Genomic DNA, 16,728 nt, shown 5'->3' on the forward strand with positions numbered 1-16,728 from the left:
TTGTCCTGAAGCCACTCCTGCGTTATCTTGGCTGTGTGCTTAGGGTCGTTGTCCTGTTGGAAGGTGAACCTTAGCCCCAGTCTGAGGTCCTGAGGTCTCTGGAGGAGGTTTTCATCAAGGATCTCTCTGTACTTTGCTCTGTTCATCTTTGCCTCAGTTGTGACTAGCCTCCCAGTCCCTGCCGCTGAAAAACATCCTCACAGCATGATTCTGCAACCACAATGCTTCACCGTAGGGAGGGTGCCAGGTTTCCTCCAGACGTCACGCTTGGCATTCAGGCCATTGTTCAATCTTGACTTCATCAGACCAGAGAATCTTGTTTCTCATGGTCTAAGAATCTTTTGGTTGCCTTTTGGCAAACTCTAAGTGAGCTGTCATGTGCCTTTTACTGAGGAGTGGCTTCCGTCTGGCCACTCTACAATAAAGGCCAGACTGGCAGAGTGCTGCAGAGGTGGTTGTCCTTCTGGAAGGTTCTCCCATCTCCACAGATATGACCAGCCTTTCAAAGCACTTCATGGCTACAGACGTGAGTGCTATGGGTCCGTAGTCATTTAGGTAGGTTACCTTGGTGTTCTTGGGCACAGGGACTATGGTGGTCTGCTTGAAACATGTTGGTATTACAGACTCAGACAGGGAGAGGTTGTAAATGTCAGTGAAGACACTTGCCAGTTGGTCAGCGCATGCTCAGAGTACACATCCTAGTAATCCGTCTGGCCCTGCGTTGTGATCTGAGGACCCATGCCAAACCTTTTCAGTCTCCTGAGGGGGAATAGGTTTTGTCGTGCCCTCTATATATAGCCAAATTATTTTTCACTCTGGAAGCTACGGTAAACATTGGTTGTAGTGCACTGCTGCCACCACCAGGCCTGGAGTCCATTTTGACTTTGTTGATAGCGAGCTGTGTTAGCTAGCTGTGCGGCTAAAGACGTAGCAGCTAGCTAACTGGCTACCGATCAACCTAGTGTGTGTATTGAACATTCATATTGGACTGTAGCAGCTAGCTAACTGGCTACTGATCAACCTATTGTGTGTATTGAACATTCATATTGGACTGTAGCAGCTAGCTAACTGGCTACCGATCAACCTATTGTGTTTATTGAACATTCATATTGGACTGTAGCAGCTAGCTAACTGGCTACTGATCAACCTATTGTGTGTATTGAACATTCATATTGGACTGTAGCAGCTAGCTAACTGGCTACCGATCAACCTATTGTGTGTATTGAACATTCATATTGGACAACCTTACCTATATAGTAGCACCACCAACCATCAGTTCATTAATAATCCTATTCATTTCAAGCCACACTAAGATGTCACCATACTATTCTTTTAAAGCCCCACTATGTAAGACATAAATCATCAGAGTGGGCCTCCAAGTTAAATGTAAACAATGGAGCAAATGCATCACATGTGAATATCACTTGATTATCAGAGGGGTCTATTATGACATCAGATAGAACAACTCAAAAATTCCAAATCAGGCTTCATCCATATAATGAAGGTGGATATTGATCCAACCATTTCCAAAGTAATGACCGGGCTGATGGAAACAGGATATGCCTGTACACTTTTATAAATGCAGACAGACGATTTGTTATTTCGTTTGACATGGTTGGGTCTTTTTGTGTCAGTAAAAATGTATAAACGAGAAATGGCGGCATTAATCCTTTATGCAAATATTGATTTAATAACGATAATATCTTAGTTAACTTGGAGTCACGTGATCATATGTTGTGTGGTCCTCCCTCTACGACTTGGGAAACCATGCAGTTTATTAGGCTACAGATGAAATAAGTTATGAACTTCACAGGGTGGTGAAACTGCATGTGATGAGCTTGATGCTCCTTTCCAATACATTTTGTTGGTCTTATTCTGGTGACATGATGATCGATGCTTGGTTGCCATTTGACAAATAAAATAATATCGCTCTTATCGATAATAATCTCATCATGTAGATAGCCTACCAACACTGTATCTGTGAGCTGTTGGCTACAGTGCACTGGACAAGAGCACGTTTGCTATATAACTCAACGGTTTTTCAAAACCATCAGTAGAGTTGAAAACGCATTTTTCATTCAGTACATGGGAATTCAAAAGCAAAACATTTTGTTCCGTGCACTACTTCATCACGCAGACTTTTATCCACAATAAATCTGTTTGATGCAAACATTTCCGGTGGGGAAAATGCATATATTGTTTTATGCAGATTTGAGAATATTCACATGAAAATCTGTCGCAAATTGCATGGAAATTTAGCTACTAAGGTGGATATTGATCCAACATCTGCTGCTTATTCAATCCAGCCCACTAGGCACAGACGTCAGTTCAACATCTAGTATCTATTTACATTTCTTTGATTCGTCAACTAAAGTGAATTCAACATGAAATCAACACAAAATGTCACCTGTCACTGGATTTAGGTTGCCAGTTGTGTGAAAATTAATAAGAAATACCTTATGTTCATGGCTTTTTACAAATCCAATCAGTTTTCCACATTAATCAAACATCATCACATGGATTTGTTTTGTTGAAATCAAATAAAATGTTATTGGTCACATACACATGGTTAGCAGATGTTTTTGGTTACATACACATGGTTAGCAGATGTTATTGGTCACATACACATGGTTAGCAGATGTTATTGGTCACATACACATGGTTAGCAGATGTTATTGGTCACATACACATGGTTAGCAGATGTTATTGGTCACATACACATGGTTAGCAGATGTTATTGGTCACATACAAATGGTTAGCAGATGTTATTGGTCACATACACATGGTTAGCAGATGTTATTGCTTACATACACATGGTTAGCAGATGTTATTGCTCACATACACATGGTTAGCAGATGTTATTGGTCACATACACATGGTTAGCAGATGTTATTGTGAGTGTAGCAAAATGCTTATGCTTCTAGATCCGACAGTGCAGCAGTATAAAACAGATAATATCTAACAAATTCCACAACTAAACCTAATACATATAATCTAGTAAAGGAATGGGATATATATAAGTATAAAACATATGTATGAGCAGTAACAGAGCGGCTAAGATGCAATAGATAGTAAAGAATAGATAGTGAAGGATACAGTTGAAGTCAGAAGTTTACATACACTGAGGTTGGAGTCATTAAAACTCATTTTTCAACCACTCCACAAATTTCTTGTTCACGAACTATAGTTTTGGCAAGTCGGTTAGGACATCCACTTTGTGCATGACACAAGTCATTTTTCCAACAATTGTTTACAGACAGATTATTTCACTTATAATTCACAATTCCAGTGAATCAGAAGTTTACATACGCTAAGTTGACTGTGCCTTTAAACAGCTTAGGAAAATTCCAGAAAATTATGTCATGGCTTTAGAAGCGTCTGAACTTTAATTTAATGACTTTTCGTCTGGATATTGGGACCGCGCTTTGTGCCTTTGGAATACTGAACTAAACGCGCGAACAACAAGGAGGTTTTTGGAGATAAAGACTTTATCGAACAAAATAAACATTTATTGTGGAACTGGGATTCCTGGGAGTGCCATCCGATGAAGATCATCAAAGGTAAGTGAATATTTAAAACGCTATTTCTGACTTTTGCTGACTCCACAACTTGGCGGGTAACTGTATGTATTGTTTTGCAAGCTGAGCGCTGTACTCAGATTATCGCATGGCGTGCTTTCGCCGTAAAGCTTTTTTGAAATCTGACACAGCGGTTGCATTAAGAAGAGGTTTATCTTTAATCCTATGTATAACACTTGTATCTTTCATCAATGTTTATGATGAGTATTTTCTGTTATTTGATTTGGCTTTCTGCAATTTCACCGGATGTTTTTGAGAAAATGCATTACTGAACATAACGCACCAATGTAAACTGAGGTTTTTGGATATAAAGATGAACTTTATCGAACAAAACAAACATGTATTGTGTAACATGGAGTCCTGGGAGTGCCATCTGAAGAAGATCATCAAAAGTTAGTGATTAATTTAATCACTATTTCTGATTTTTGTGAGTCCTCTCCTTTGCTAGAAAATGTCTGTTTTTCTGTGGCTAGGCGCTGTCCTAACATAATCGCATGGTGTGCTTTCGACGTGAAGCGTTTTTAAAATCGGACACTGTGGTTGGATTAACAACAAGTTAAGCTTTATTTTGATGTATTGCACTTGTGATTTCATGAAAGATTAATATTTATAGTAATTTAATTTGAATTTGGCGCTCTGCCATTTCACCGGATGTTGGCCAGGTGGGAAGCTAACTTCCCAGAGAGGTTATTAAGGGTTTCAGTGACCTCATTAGCTGTGGTTACTGATGCTTATATGGTTGAACCATCAGCATACATGGACACACATGCTTTCTTTAATGCCAGTGGCAGGTCATTGGTAAAAATAGAAGAGTAGAGGGCCTAGAGCGCTGCCCTGCGGTACATCACACTTCACATGTTTGACAATAGAGAAGATTCCATTAAAAACCCTCTGAGTTCTAGTAGATAGACAGCACAGACATTCTTAAAAAACAGGTTATGGTCAATAATATCAAAGGCTGCACTGAAATCTAACAGTACACCTCCCACAATCTTCTTGTCATCAATTTCTCTCAACCAATCATCAGTCATTTGTGTCAGTTTTGAGTGCCCTTCTCTATAAGCATGCTGAAAGTCTGTTGTTAATTTGTTTACAGAGAAATAGCACTGTATTTGGTCAAACACAATTTTTTCCAACAGTTTGCTAAGAGCTGGCAGCAAGCTTATAGGTCTGCTGTTAGAACCAGTAAAGGCCGTGTTTACCACTCTTGGGTAATGGAATTACTTTGGCTTTGCTCCAGGCCTGAGGACAAAGACTTTCCTCTAGGCTCAGATTAAAAATATGACAGATAGGAGAGGCTATAGAGAGGCTACCGTCCTTAGTAGCTTTCCATCTAAGTTGTCAATGTCATTATTGATCGATAACAATTTTTCCACCTCTCCCACACTAACTTTACAACATTCAATACTTGCACTGCTTTTCTTTCATTATGATTTTTTATACGTTTTTTTCCCCCATCATTCTTTATATCATTGATCTTGGCTTCCTAATAAAGTGTATTATTTTGTTGAGTTTGGTCACATCATTTCTCAATTTTCAGTACATAAGCCAGCCAGATGTGCAGCCAGACTTATTAGCCACTCCTTTTGCCCCAACTCTTTCAAACATACAGTTTTTAAATTCCTCATAAATCCACGGAGTCTTTACAGTTCTAACAGTCAGTTTCTTAACAGGTACATGTTTATCAATAATTGGAAGAAGCAATTTCATATGGTAAAAACAGGTAAACACATTATCAGTCAACAATATAAGACAACGGGAGAACTGTGTATGTCCTCTGATGAATTTTAAGTCAATGTGATGTGAAATATCATAATACATGCTAAGAGAAGTAATTTCTCTCTCCTGTGTGGATTCTCTAATGACGTTTAAGTGACTGTTATGAGTAATATGTTTTCCCACAGTCCGAGCTTTTGTAAGCCTTCTCCTCTATGTGCAGTCTCATGTTCTTTCAGGCTTCCTAAATGGGCAAAAGCTTTGCACCTGGGAGGAGTGGTAAGGCTTCTCCCCGTTGTGTATTATCTCATGTTGGTTGAGGTTGCTTTTCTGGTTAAAACTCCTTCCACACTGGGAGCAGTGTTAAGGCTTCTCCCCTGTGTGAATTTTCTTGTGAGCTTTGCAAGGCTTCTCAACTGTGTGTATTCTCTCATGTTGTTTCAGGTTCCCTAACTGGTTAAAACACTTGCCACACTGGGAGCAGTGGTAAGGCTTCTCCCCTGTGTGTATTCTCTCATGTCGTTTCAGAGACCCTAACAGGTTAAAACTCTTTCCACAGTGGGAACACTGGTGTCTTCTTGTTGGTTTGGACGTCCCTGGCTCTGGTTCCTCTGAGTCTGGTCTTTCTCCTGCCAAAGACAGTGTGTTTTTAAAAAAAGAGACATGAATGAAAGCTCCACATGATAAATAGGCCTTGCTACGAGGGTAAATCCTAATCAGATCCCTCAATAACATAAGGCCAGTTTTAACAATCTTGGTGTGATTTCAAAACAAATGTTGTAGAGTTTCCTGGTAATTACTGATAATATTTACATTACTTACTTATTTATTCATTCTGTTTTACAAGTCAGAACACAAAAAACTAAACCGTTCTACACTCAAGACACAGACATCGCTTAATGGCAAGGTGCTCCTTCATGCTGGAAAAGGCATTGTTTCTCACAGAACTGTTCCTGGATGGTTGGGAGAAGTTGCTCTCGGAGGATGTGTTGGTAGCATTCCTTATTCATGGCTGTGTTCTTAGGCAACATTGTGAGTGGGCACACACCCTTGGCTGAAAAGCAACCACACACATGAATGGTCTCAGGATGCTTTACCGTTGGCATGACACAGGACTGTTGGAAGTGCTGACCTTGTCTTCTCCGGACAAGCTTTTTTCCAGATGCCCCAAACAATCGAAAAGGGGATTCATCAGAGAAAATGACTTTACCCCAGTCCTCAGCAGTCCAATCCCTGTACCTTTTGCAGAATATCAGTCTGTGTGCAGATGCACTCACACCTGCCTGCTGCCATTCCTGAGCAAGCTCTGTACTGGTGGTGCCCCGATCCCGCAGCTGAATCAACTTTAGGAGACGGTCCTGGCGCTTGCTGGACTTTCTTGGGTGCCCTGAAGCCTTCTTCACAACAATTGAACCGCTCTCCTTGAAGTTCTTGATGATCCGATAAATGGTTGATTTAGGTGCAATCTTACTGGCAGCAATATCCTTGCCTGTGAAGCCCTTTTTGTGAAAAGAAATGATGACGGCACGTGTTTCCTTGCAGGTAACCATGGGTGACAGAGGAAGAACAATGATTCCAAGTACCACACTCCTTTTGAAGCTTCCAGTTTTGGGGGGGATTCAGTTCATTTGAATGGCAAAGAGGGACTTGGCAATTAATTGCAATTCATCTGATCACTCTTCATAACATTCTGGAGTATATGCAAATTGCCATCATACAAACTGAGGCAGCAGACTTTGAAAATTCATATTTGTGTCATTCTCAAAACTTTTGGCCACAACTTTACACACTTCCTTAAACATAAAATAAGTAAATAAGTAATTTTAAGTGGAAGTCCAAAACTTGTTTTTACGTCGAAGACACAAAGCACATCAGTAAAATCTCCCCGTTGTCGAAAGGGTTCGACACCTGCTGTTTAAATGGCCCGGATTTCTTATTTAGACGTTCACAGATTTTCAACATTTTGAGTAACGCTGATGTCATATTTTGGGTAAAGTAAAAAATAAAGTGAAATATTTGGGAAGATGTTCCTAAAACTGAGAGTAACTACAATAAACAAAAATATAAACGCAACATGTAAAGTGTTGGATGTTTAATGATTTGAAATAAAAGACCCCAGAATTTTTCCATAAGCACAGAAGCTTATTTCTCAAAAATGTTGTGCACAAATTTGTTTACATCCCGGTTAGTGAACATTTCTCCTTTGCCAAGATAATTCATCCACCTGACAGGTGTGGCATATCAAGCTGATTAAACAGCATGATCATTACACAGGTGCACCTTGTGCTGGGGAGAATAAAAGGCCACTAAAATGTTCAGTTTTGTCACAACACAATGCCACAGATGTCTCAAGTTTTGAGGGAGCGTGCAATTGGCATGCTGACTGCGGGAATATCCACTAGAGCTGTTACCAGATAATTGAATGTTCAATTCTCTACCAGAAGCCGCCTCCAACGTCATTTTAGAGAATTTGGCAGTACATCCAACTGGCCTCACAACCACAGACCACATGTAACGACGCCAGCCCAGGACCTCCACATCGTCTGAGACCAGCCAACCGAGTTGTATTTCTCTTTGTAATGAAGCCCTTTTTTTGGGAAAAACTCATTCTGATTGGCTGGGCCTGGCCCCACAATGGGTGGGCGTATGCCCTTCAGGGCCCACCAATGGCTGCGCCCCTGCCCAGTCATGTAAAGTCCATAGATTAGGGCCTAATTTATTTATTTACAATGACTGACTTATATGAACTGTAAATTGTTGAAATTGTTGTTTATATTTTGGTTCAGTATACACACACACACAGTGCATTCGTTAAGTATTCAGACCCCTTGTCCTTTTCCAAATGTTGTTACTTTTCAGGATTATTCTAAAATTGATTAAATTGTTTTTTTCCCTCTTGTCAATCTAAACTCAGCAAAAAAAAAGAAACATCCTCTCACTGTCAACTGCTTTTATTTTCAGCAAACTTAACATGTGTAAATATTTGTATGAACATAACAAGATTCAACAACATACATAAACTGAACAAGTTCCACACACATGTGACTAACAGAAATGGAATTATGTGTCCTTGAACAAAGGGGGGGTTCCAAATCAAAAGTAACAGTCAGTATCTGGTGTGGCCATCAGCTGCATTAAGTACTGCAGTGCATCTCCTCCTCATGGACTACACCAGATTTGCCAGTTCTTGCTATGAGATGTTACCCTACTCTTCCACCAAGGCACCTGCAAGTTCCCAGACATTTCTGGGGGGAATGGCCTTAGCCCTAGCCCTCACGCTCCGATCAAACAGGTCCCAGACGTGCTCAATGGGATTGAGATCCGGGCTCTTCGCTGGCCATGGCAGAACACTAACATTCCTGTCTTGCAGGAAATCATGCACAGAACGAGCAGTATTGCTGGTGGCATTATCATGCTGGAGGGTCATGTCAAGAAGAGACTGCAGGAAGGGTACCACATGAGGGAGGATGTCTTCTCTGTAATGCACAGCGTTGAGTTTGCCTTCAATGACAACAAGCTCAGTCCGATGATTCTGGGACACACCGCCCCAGACCATGACGGCCCCTCCACCTCCAAATCGATTCCGCTCCAGAGTACAGGCCTTGGTGTAACACTCATTCCTTCGACGATAAACGCGAATCCGACCATCACCCCTGGAGACAAAACCACGACTTGTCAGTGAAGAGCACTTTTTGCCGGTCTTGTCTGGTCCAGTAACGGTGGGTTTTTGCCCAGAGGTTACGTTGTTGCCGGTGATGTCTGGTGAGGACCTGCCTTTCAACAGGCATACAAGCCCCCAGTCCAGCCTCTCTCAGCCTATTGTGGACAGTCTGAGCACTGATGGAGGGATTGTGCGTTCCTGGTGTAACTTGGGCAGTTGTTGTTGCCATCCTGTAGGTACCTGTAGGTGTGATGTTCGGATGTACAGATCCTCTGCAGGTGTTGTTACACGTGGTCTGCCACTGCGAGGACGATAAGCTGTCCGACATGTCTCCCTGTAGCGCTGTCTTAGGCGTCTCACAGTACAGATATTGCAATTTATTGCCCTGGACACATCTGCAGTCCTCATGCCTCCTTGCAGCATGCCTAAGGCATGTTCCCACAGATGAGCAGGGACCCTGGGCATCTTTCTTTTGGTGTTTTTCAGAGTCAGTAGAAAGGCCTCTTTCGAGTCCTAAGTTTTCATAACTGTGACCTTAATTGCCTACCGTCTGTAAGCTGTTTGTGTCTTAATGACCGTTCCACAGGTGCATGTTAATTAATTGTTCATGGTTCATTGAACAAGCATGGGAAACAGTGTTTCAACCCTTTACAATGAAGATCTGTGACGTTATTTGTATTTTTATGAATAATCTTTGTAAAACAGGGTCCTGAAAAAGATACGTACATCTTTTTGCTGAGTTGATTTGTATATGTTTTATGGGTTGAAAAGTGTTTTTTTCTCAGACATAAATGAACAACTCCAGGTGAAAGACAAAGGCCAAAGCTGTAATAAAATAACAAATTAACTGGCAAAGCAGCAGAGCGAGGCCCGCATCCAGCAACGTCACGAGTCACGTTTTTGCAGCTGTTTCAGTACAGCACTACAGGGAGAGGGAGAGGGCAAACTCCACTGGACTAGTTTCATAGTATGGAATCACTTAGGAGTTTCTGGATTTTGGGTAAACTTCTCCTTTAAAGCATCAGACTCCATAGTAATTAATCATTAGATGCTACAGTCCTCCTTTAAGACTCCATCATGTTTCATCATTAGATGCTACAGTCCTCCTTTAAGACTCCATAATGTTTCATCATTAGATGCTACAGTCCTCCTTTAAGACTCCACAATGTTTAATCATTAGATGCTACAGTCCTCCTGTAAGACTCCATAATGTTTCATCATTAGATGCTACAGTCCTCCTTTAAGACTCCACAATGTTTAATCATTAGATGCTACAGTCCTCCTTTAAGACTCCATAATGTTTCATCATTAGATGCTACAGTCCTCCTTTAAGACGCCATCATGTTTCATCATTAGATGCTACAGTCCTCCTGTAAGACTCCATAATGTTTCATCATTAGATGCTACAGGCCTCCTTTAAGACTCCATAATGTTTCATCATTAGATGCTACAGTCCTCCTTTAAGACACCATCATGTTTCATCATTAGATGCTACAGTCCTCCTGTAAGACTCCATAATGTTTCATCATTAGATGCTACAGTCCTCCTTTAAGACGCCATCATGTTTCATCATTAGATGCTACAGTCCTCCTGTAAGACTCCATAATGTTTCATCATTAGATGCTACAGTCCTCCTTTATGACTCCATAATGTTTCATCATTAGATGCTACAGTCCTCCTGTAAGACTCCATAATGTTTCATCATTAGATGCTACAGTCCTCCTTTAAGACTCCATCATGTTTCATCATTAGATGCTCCAGTCCTCCTTTAAGACTCCATCATGTTTCATCATTAGATGCTACAGTCCTCCTGTAAGACTCCATAATGTTTCATCATTAGATGCTACAGTCCTCCTTTATGACTCCATAATGTTTAATCATTAGATGCTACAGTCCTCCTGTAAGACGCCATCATGTTTAGAATGTGTCTGGAAGCGCTACTCTACCTATTCTACTCTTATCCTTTCGGTTTTAATAATATTTAATAATAATAATAATGTTATAACTAACTTTAATAACTAGGGTTAATACCTGCCTGGCGCCCCAACAAAATCTTTATATTTACCCCCCTCTAACAATACCGCTACAGAATTAGCATAGTAGGCAATGTAATTTAAGGTAATCTGAAATATTTAGGACAAATTTATTCCTTGACACCCATTCTGAAACTAACTTTAGCTCTTTGTTAAGTGTTGCTGTCATTTCAGTTGCCGTGGTAGCTGACGTGTACAGTGTTGAGTCATCCGCATACATAGACACACTGGCTTTACTCAAATGTCGTTGGCATGTCGTTGGTAAAGATTGAAACAAGCAGGTGCCAAACAGCTGCCCTGGGGAATTCCTGATTCTACCTTGATTTTGTTGTACAGGCTTCCATTAAAGAACACTCTCTGTGTTCTGTTAGACAGGTAGCTCTGGGGCGGCAGGTAGCCTAGTTGTTAGAGCGTTAGGCCAGTAACCAAAAGGTTGCTGGATCGAATCCCCGAGCTGATCATCTTAGAACTTTCTCTCTAAAGCTAACTTTCATCAAGGTTTAATACGGTCTATTGGTTTCTCTGTTTTCATTGGCAGAATCCTTTTTCAGTGTTATGATATTCATAACATCCATATCCACCAGTCCATCTTCCTGTCAACTAACAGAACTCTGCTGGTTGTCCTGGTAACAGATACCAGTCTATCTTCATGTCAACTAACAGAACTCTGCTGGTTGTCCTGGTAACAGATACCAGTGGGCAGATCTATTGTATTTGTTCAAACTAAACTACAGCACTTACTTTTATGTGTCAAATCTGATCCGTTCTTCTCTTCTCCTCCTCTCACAGTTCCACTCAGCCCCGTTGTTTTCCTGCAGTCCACCAGCAGCACAGACAACCTCTTCATACCCAGCAGTAAGGTGCTACCGGGAGAGGCACGACATGGGGACTCCGGGAGGGTGGAAGGGCTAGCGTTGTCCTGGTAACCATAAAGAGGGGACACAGACACATATCATTATGGATGCGGATGTCACTGTTGTCATAAAGTGATTTACAGAAACCCAGCCCAGACTCAGATAGAGCAAGCTGTATGCTAGACCAGACCAAGCTGTACCATCTGGTGTTCTGATCTGGAGAGACTCTTCTCTGACTCGTCAGCGTCAGGATGTTGTTGATGCTCCCCAGAGGATCCACAATAGTCATGTCTCTCTCCTGTGTTAACGAGAATATCAAACCGATTGTAAACTTATGATCTTCTATTGCAATCACAGAGTCTTACAAGAGGCATTAATATGTCTAAAAAGGGCCTAAAATGGCCACTTCATCATGATTTTATAAAATAATGTTTGTGTTGCAAATGTGAAAAGGTAGTTTCACGAAATGGGTGCCTTTTGTGTCCCTTTGATATTTAATGTACAAAATATGCAACAATATTGAATTTGAAAAGCCTGCTATATTAGATGAGGTGCACTTTAATGTCGACCACATGGAGAATTCGATTAATCTCATTTAAAAGTCCCAAAAATATATGTACCAACAGCAGATGGCCCCTGAAACAATTCCTACAGTACAGAACAACATATTCAAGTGTAGAACTTCAGTAGAATGCCCCTTTAAAATCACACATTAGTTCAACAACAGTTTGTGCCCCTGTTTAAGACAGCACTCACTGGTGTTAATCAGATATTCTGTCTCCTCCTCTTTCACTCCCAAAACGTCTTCCTCCTTCACCTTTATTGAGATAGAAACTTTTAGAGGAAGAGGATGCTATCTCTTCTTTCACTGTAACAGCCTCCTCTTCTTTCACTGTAACAGCCTACTCTTCTTTCACTGTAACAGCCTCCTCTTCTTTCACTGTAACAGCCTCCTCTTCTTTCACTGTAACAGCCTCCTCTTCTTTCACTGTAACACCCTCATCTTCCACGACATTGTTCAGTGCCAGAGCTTCTTTCTCCATACAGCAGACCCCCTCTTCTTTAGCAGGGGATAAGTAGTTTAGTGAGCTCATGGTCGGGGATGTTAGCTAGTTAGTTAGCATTAGCGACTAGCCTAGTGCTAGGCTCAGTATCAATCTTAAACAAGTTTGCAAATTGAACAAGCAAATTAGGCTAAAGGTCATTAGTTGATAAATCAACAGAAATGTGTTTAAAACACTGAGATTAGCTAATGTACATTAACACGGTGTAACGCGTCAATCTATCGGTTTCATGTTGGCTAGCAAGCTACTGAGGTGGTTGAAAAAGTAGACGCCTTGTTGTTCCAAAAGAAGTGTCCCGTCCAGTCCATTATACGTCACGCAAGAAGCATCACCCGAAAGATGCAAATCGCCATCAGCTGACTGGAGTGGGTAACGCAGTTTGGAAACAATAGTTATTACACTTTTGTATTGGAAAGAACGTCATAATAATTTATCAATAAGCTGATATATTTTCTCTTACGTCTTACAAATAATACGTTCCTGTACACAGACGTAGAAGCTTAATATGAATATGTAGATGATGAATAAATACATCTATGAATAGGTAGTGTTTTAATACAGATTTGCTCTGTTTATTTTCACATTCGTTTTTATCTAGATGTGACGGTACTTTTCCCTTAAAGTCACGCTGTATAAGATACAAATCATACTGTAAACAATAGAGCAAATGCATCACATGCAAATAGCACTTGATTATCTGTAGTGCTAAACACTGAGTATACAAAACATTAAGAACACCTGCTCCTTCCATGACATAAACTGACCAGGTGAATACAGGCTAAAGCTATGATCCCTTATTGATGTCACTAGTTAAATCCACTTCAATCAGTGTAGATGAAGGGGGAGAGTCAGGTTAAATAAGGAATTTTAAGCCTTGAGACATGAGACATGGATTGTGCATGTGTGCCATTCAGAGGGTGAATGGGGAAGACAACATATTTAAGTGTCTTTGGACGGGGTATGGTAGTAGGTGCCAGGCTCATCGGTTTGTGTCAAGAACTGCAAAGTTGCTGGGGTTTTCCAGCTCAACAGTTTCCCAAGAATGGTCCACCATCCAAACAGTGGCGGTCAGTGCCGTTTAAGATGAGGCAGGACGATTTGTTTATTCATGGCCTTAATTCTATTACAGCATATTAGATGACTGTCATTCATATTCCATTCACCCTGTTCAATGTAACAGCAATAGGTTTAGGCTACTACATGATACTAACATTTCCCCTATTCCTGGATTGATGACGCGTAAACACAGTTCACTTTCACAACTGCCACGTTGTATTTCCTCTCACATCAATTCGCTCACCTTTTCCCTTCGCTTGTGGACGTCAGCTGTAGGTGACCAGGAGAAAAAACCTTTCCAAACCAAACCATTTCATAACTGCTACACACAGCATCGTTGTCACCATATTAGCTAAAGTAACGTCATAGTCAACACAGCTAATATAAGTAACGCGTTAGTAAACCTGCTACAATCATGACAGAGCTCCTCTGTGGAGATTCTACATGTTTCATCATTAGATGCTACAGTCCTCCAACAATGGGTGTCATTTGAATCTTTACCACTTGCTCTGTAATAGGAGTAGTATTTTTCCTCGACTCACCTGTGCCCCCGCACATTGACGCTGTACCGGTACCTCCTGTATATAGCCTCCACATTGACGCTGTACCGGTAATACCTGTATATAGCCTCCACATTGACTCTTTACCGGTACCTCCTGTATATAGCCTCCACATTGACTCTGTACCGGTAATACCTGTATATAGCCTCCACATTGACGCTGTACCGGTACCTCCTGTATATAGCCTCCACATTGACTCTGTACCGGTACCTCCTGTATATAGCCTCCACATTGACGCTGTACCGGTAATACCTGTATATAGCCTCCACATTGACGCTGTACCGGTACCCCCTGTATATAGCCTCCATATTGACGCTGTACCGGTAATACCTGTATATAGCCTCCACATTGACGCTGTACCGGTACCCCCTGTATATAGCCTCCACATTGACGCTGTACCGGTAACCCTGTATATAGCCCCCACATTGACGCTGTACCGGTACCCCCTGTATATAGCCTCCACATTGACGCTGTACCGGTAATACTTGTATATAGCCTCCACATTGACTCTGTACCGGTAATACCTGTATATAGCCTCCACATTGACGCTGTACCGGTAATACCTGTATATAGCCTCCACATTGACGCTGTACCGGTAATACTTGTATATAGCCTCCACATTGACTCTGTACCGGTAATAACTGTATATAGCCTCCACATTGACTCTGTACCGGTACCCCCTGTATACAGCCTCCACATTTACTCTATACCGGTAATACCTGTATACAGCCTCGCTACTGTTATTTTACTGCTGCTCTTTAATATTAATTATTTGTATTTTTTATATAACACTTATTTTTCTTAAAATTGCATTGTTGGTTAAGGGCTTGTAAGTCAGCATTCCACTGTAAGGTCGACACTTAATTTGATTTGATTTGTATTTTGATTTCATTCATACATTTCTTACATGAATTTATTAATATAGAAAATATAAATATTGAAAATATAAATGTTTCGATTTTTTATATATATTGTTGAACATAATATACCTTAAGGGTATAGTGTTAAAGTTATGGGCCATTTAATACAGAGAAATTAGCATAGTAGGACATGTAACTTAAGGTTACCTAACATAACCCCTGTTCTATGATATTATAAGCCTCGTTAGGGGCGGAGTCTAGGGAGATCCAATCAAACAACGTCTGTCAAGCAACAGCTAATCGCAGATGACTCCACTTCCTATATAAGGGCCATAGTCTCTCCCGTCTTCACATCTAAGTACGTTTGTCTTCCATGTGTGAAAGGTAACCTAGTCAACTACCAACTACCATAGAGCTCATATACTCTCCGATGCCAAGTCTAGACAGGATCATCCCTCAGAGGTCCCCACTCTACTCACCGTATGTGTAGTGATGTCCAGTCAGTAGAACCTCATGAAGGTACATCACCACAACATGCTGCATTACAGATCTCTTGAACAGAGATGCCTTTGAACAATGCCTATGTTGTAGCCATACCTCTGGTGGATTGAGCCATCAAGCCCTCCGGAGGTGTCAGATCCTTGCTACTATAGAACCTCATGAAGGTATTTTTTTATTTGTATTTATTTCACCTTTATTTAATCAGGTAGGCCAGTTGAGAACAAGTTCTCATTTACAACTGTGACCTGGCCAAGATAAAGCAAAGCAGTGCGACAAAAACAACAACACAGAGTTACACATAAACAAATGTGCAGTCAATAACACAATAGAAAAATCAATGTACAGTGTGTGCAAATGTAGAAGAGTAGGGAGGTCATCTCAAGGACTCAAGGACTGGAATCATCTCAAGGACTTCATCAAACTGACACTAGTGGAAGTCGTCTGGAGAATTCCAGAAAAATCTGTTTGGTCCTACGCGATGTATATATTTCACTTATACACTAACTTCATCCGTGCCGAGGATGATGCCTGGATAAAAAATGATTTTCCTCATTGGCTGGCTGTTCTGGAGCAGCCAGGACCTTCTGCCTGAAACTGAAGTGCTGTGTGTTATTAAAGCATGTACAGTTTAGGTCCTTCTTTGTTGAACAAAGGCAACTGACATCCCCAAACATCAGCTCACCAGGAGCCATGGTGATGACCTGGTGTATTCTCATGGTGGAGGGCACTGCTTTTATCGGTCTTGGCATTATCTCCATCGCACGTTCAACATCGGCACTCTTCACACAGAACAGCTTCACTGACGTGTTTGTCTGATGGAGGCCTTGTAAAGCTCCTGTGCATCA

Source organism: Salvelinus namaycush, unplaced genomic scaffold (genome assembly GCF_016432855.1).
Source record: "Salvelinus namaycush isolate Seneca unplaced genomic scaffold, SaNama_1.0 Scaffold810, whole genome shotgun sequence".
NCBI classification, from domain to species: Eukaryota; Metazoa; Chordata; class Actinopteri; order Salmoniformes; family Salmonidae; genus Salvelinus; species Salvelinus namaycush.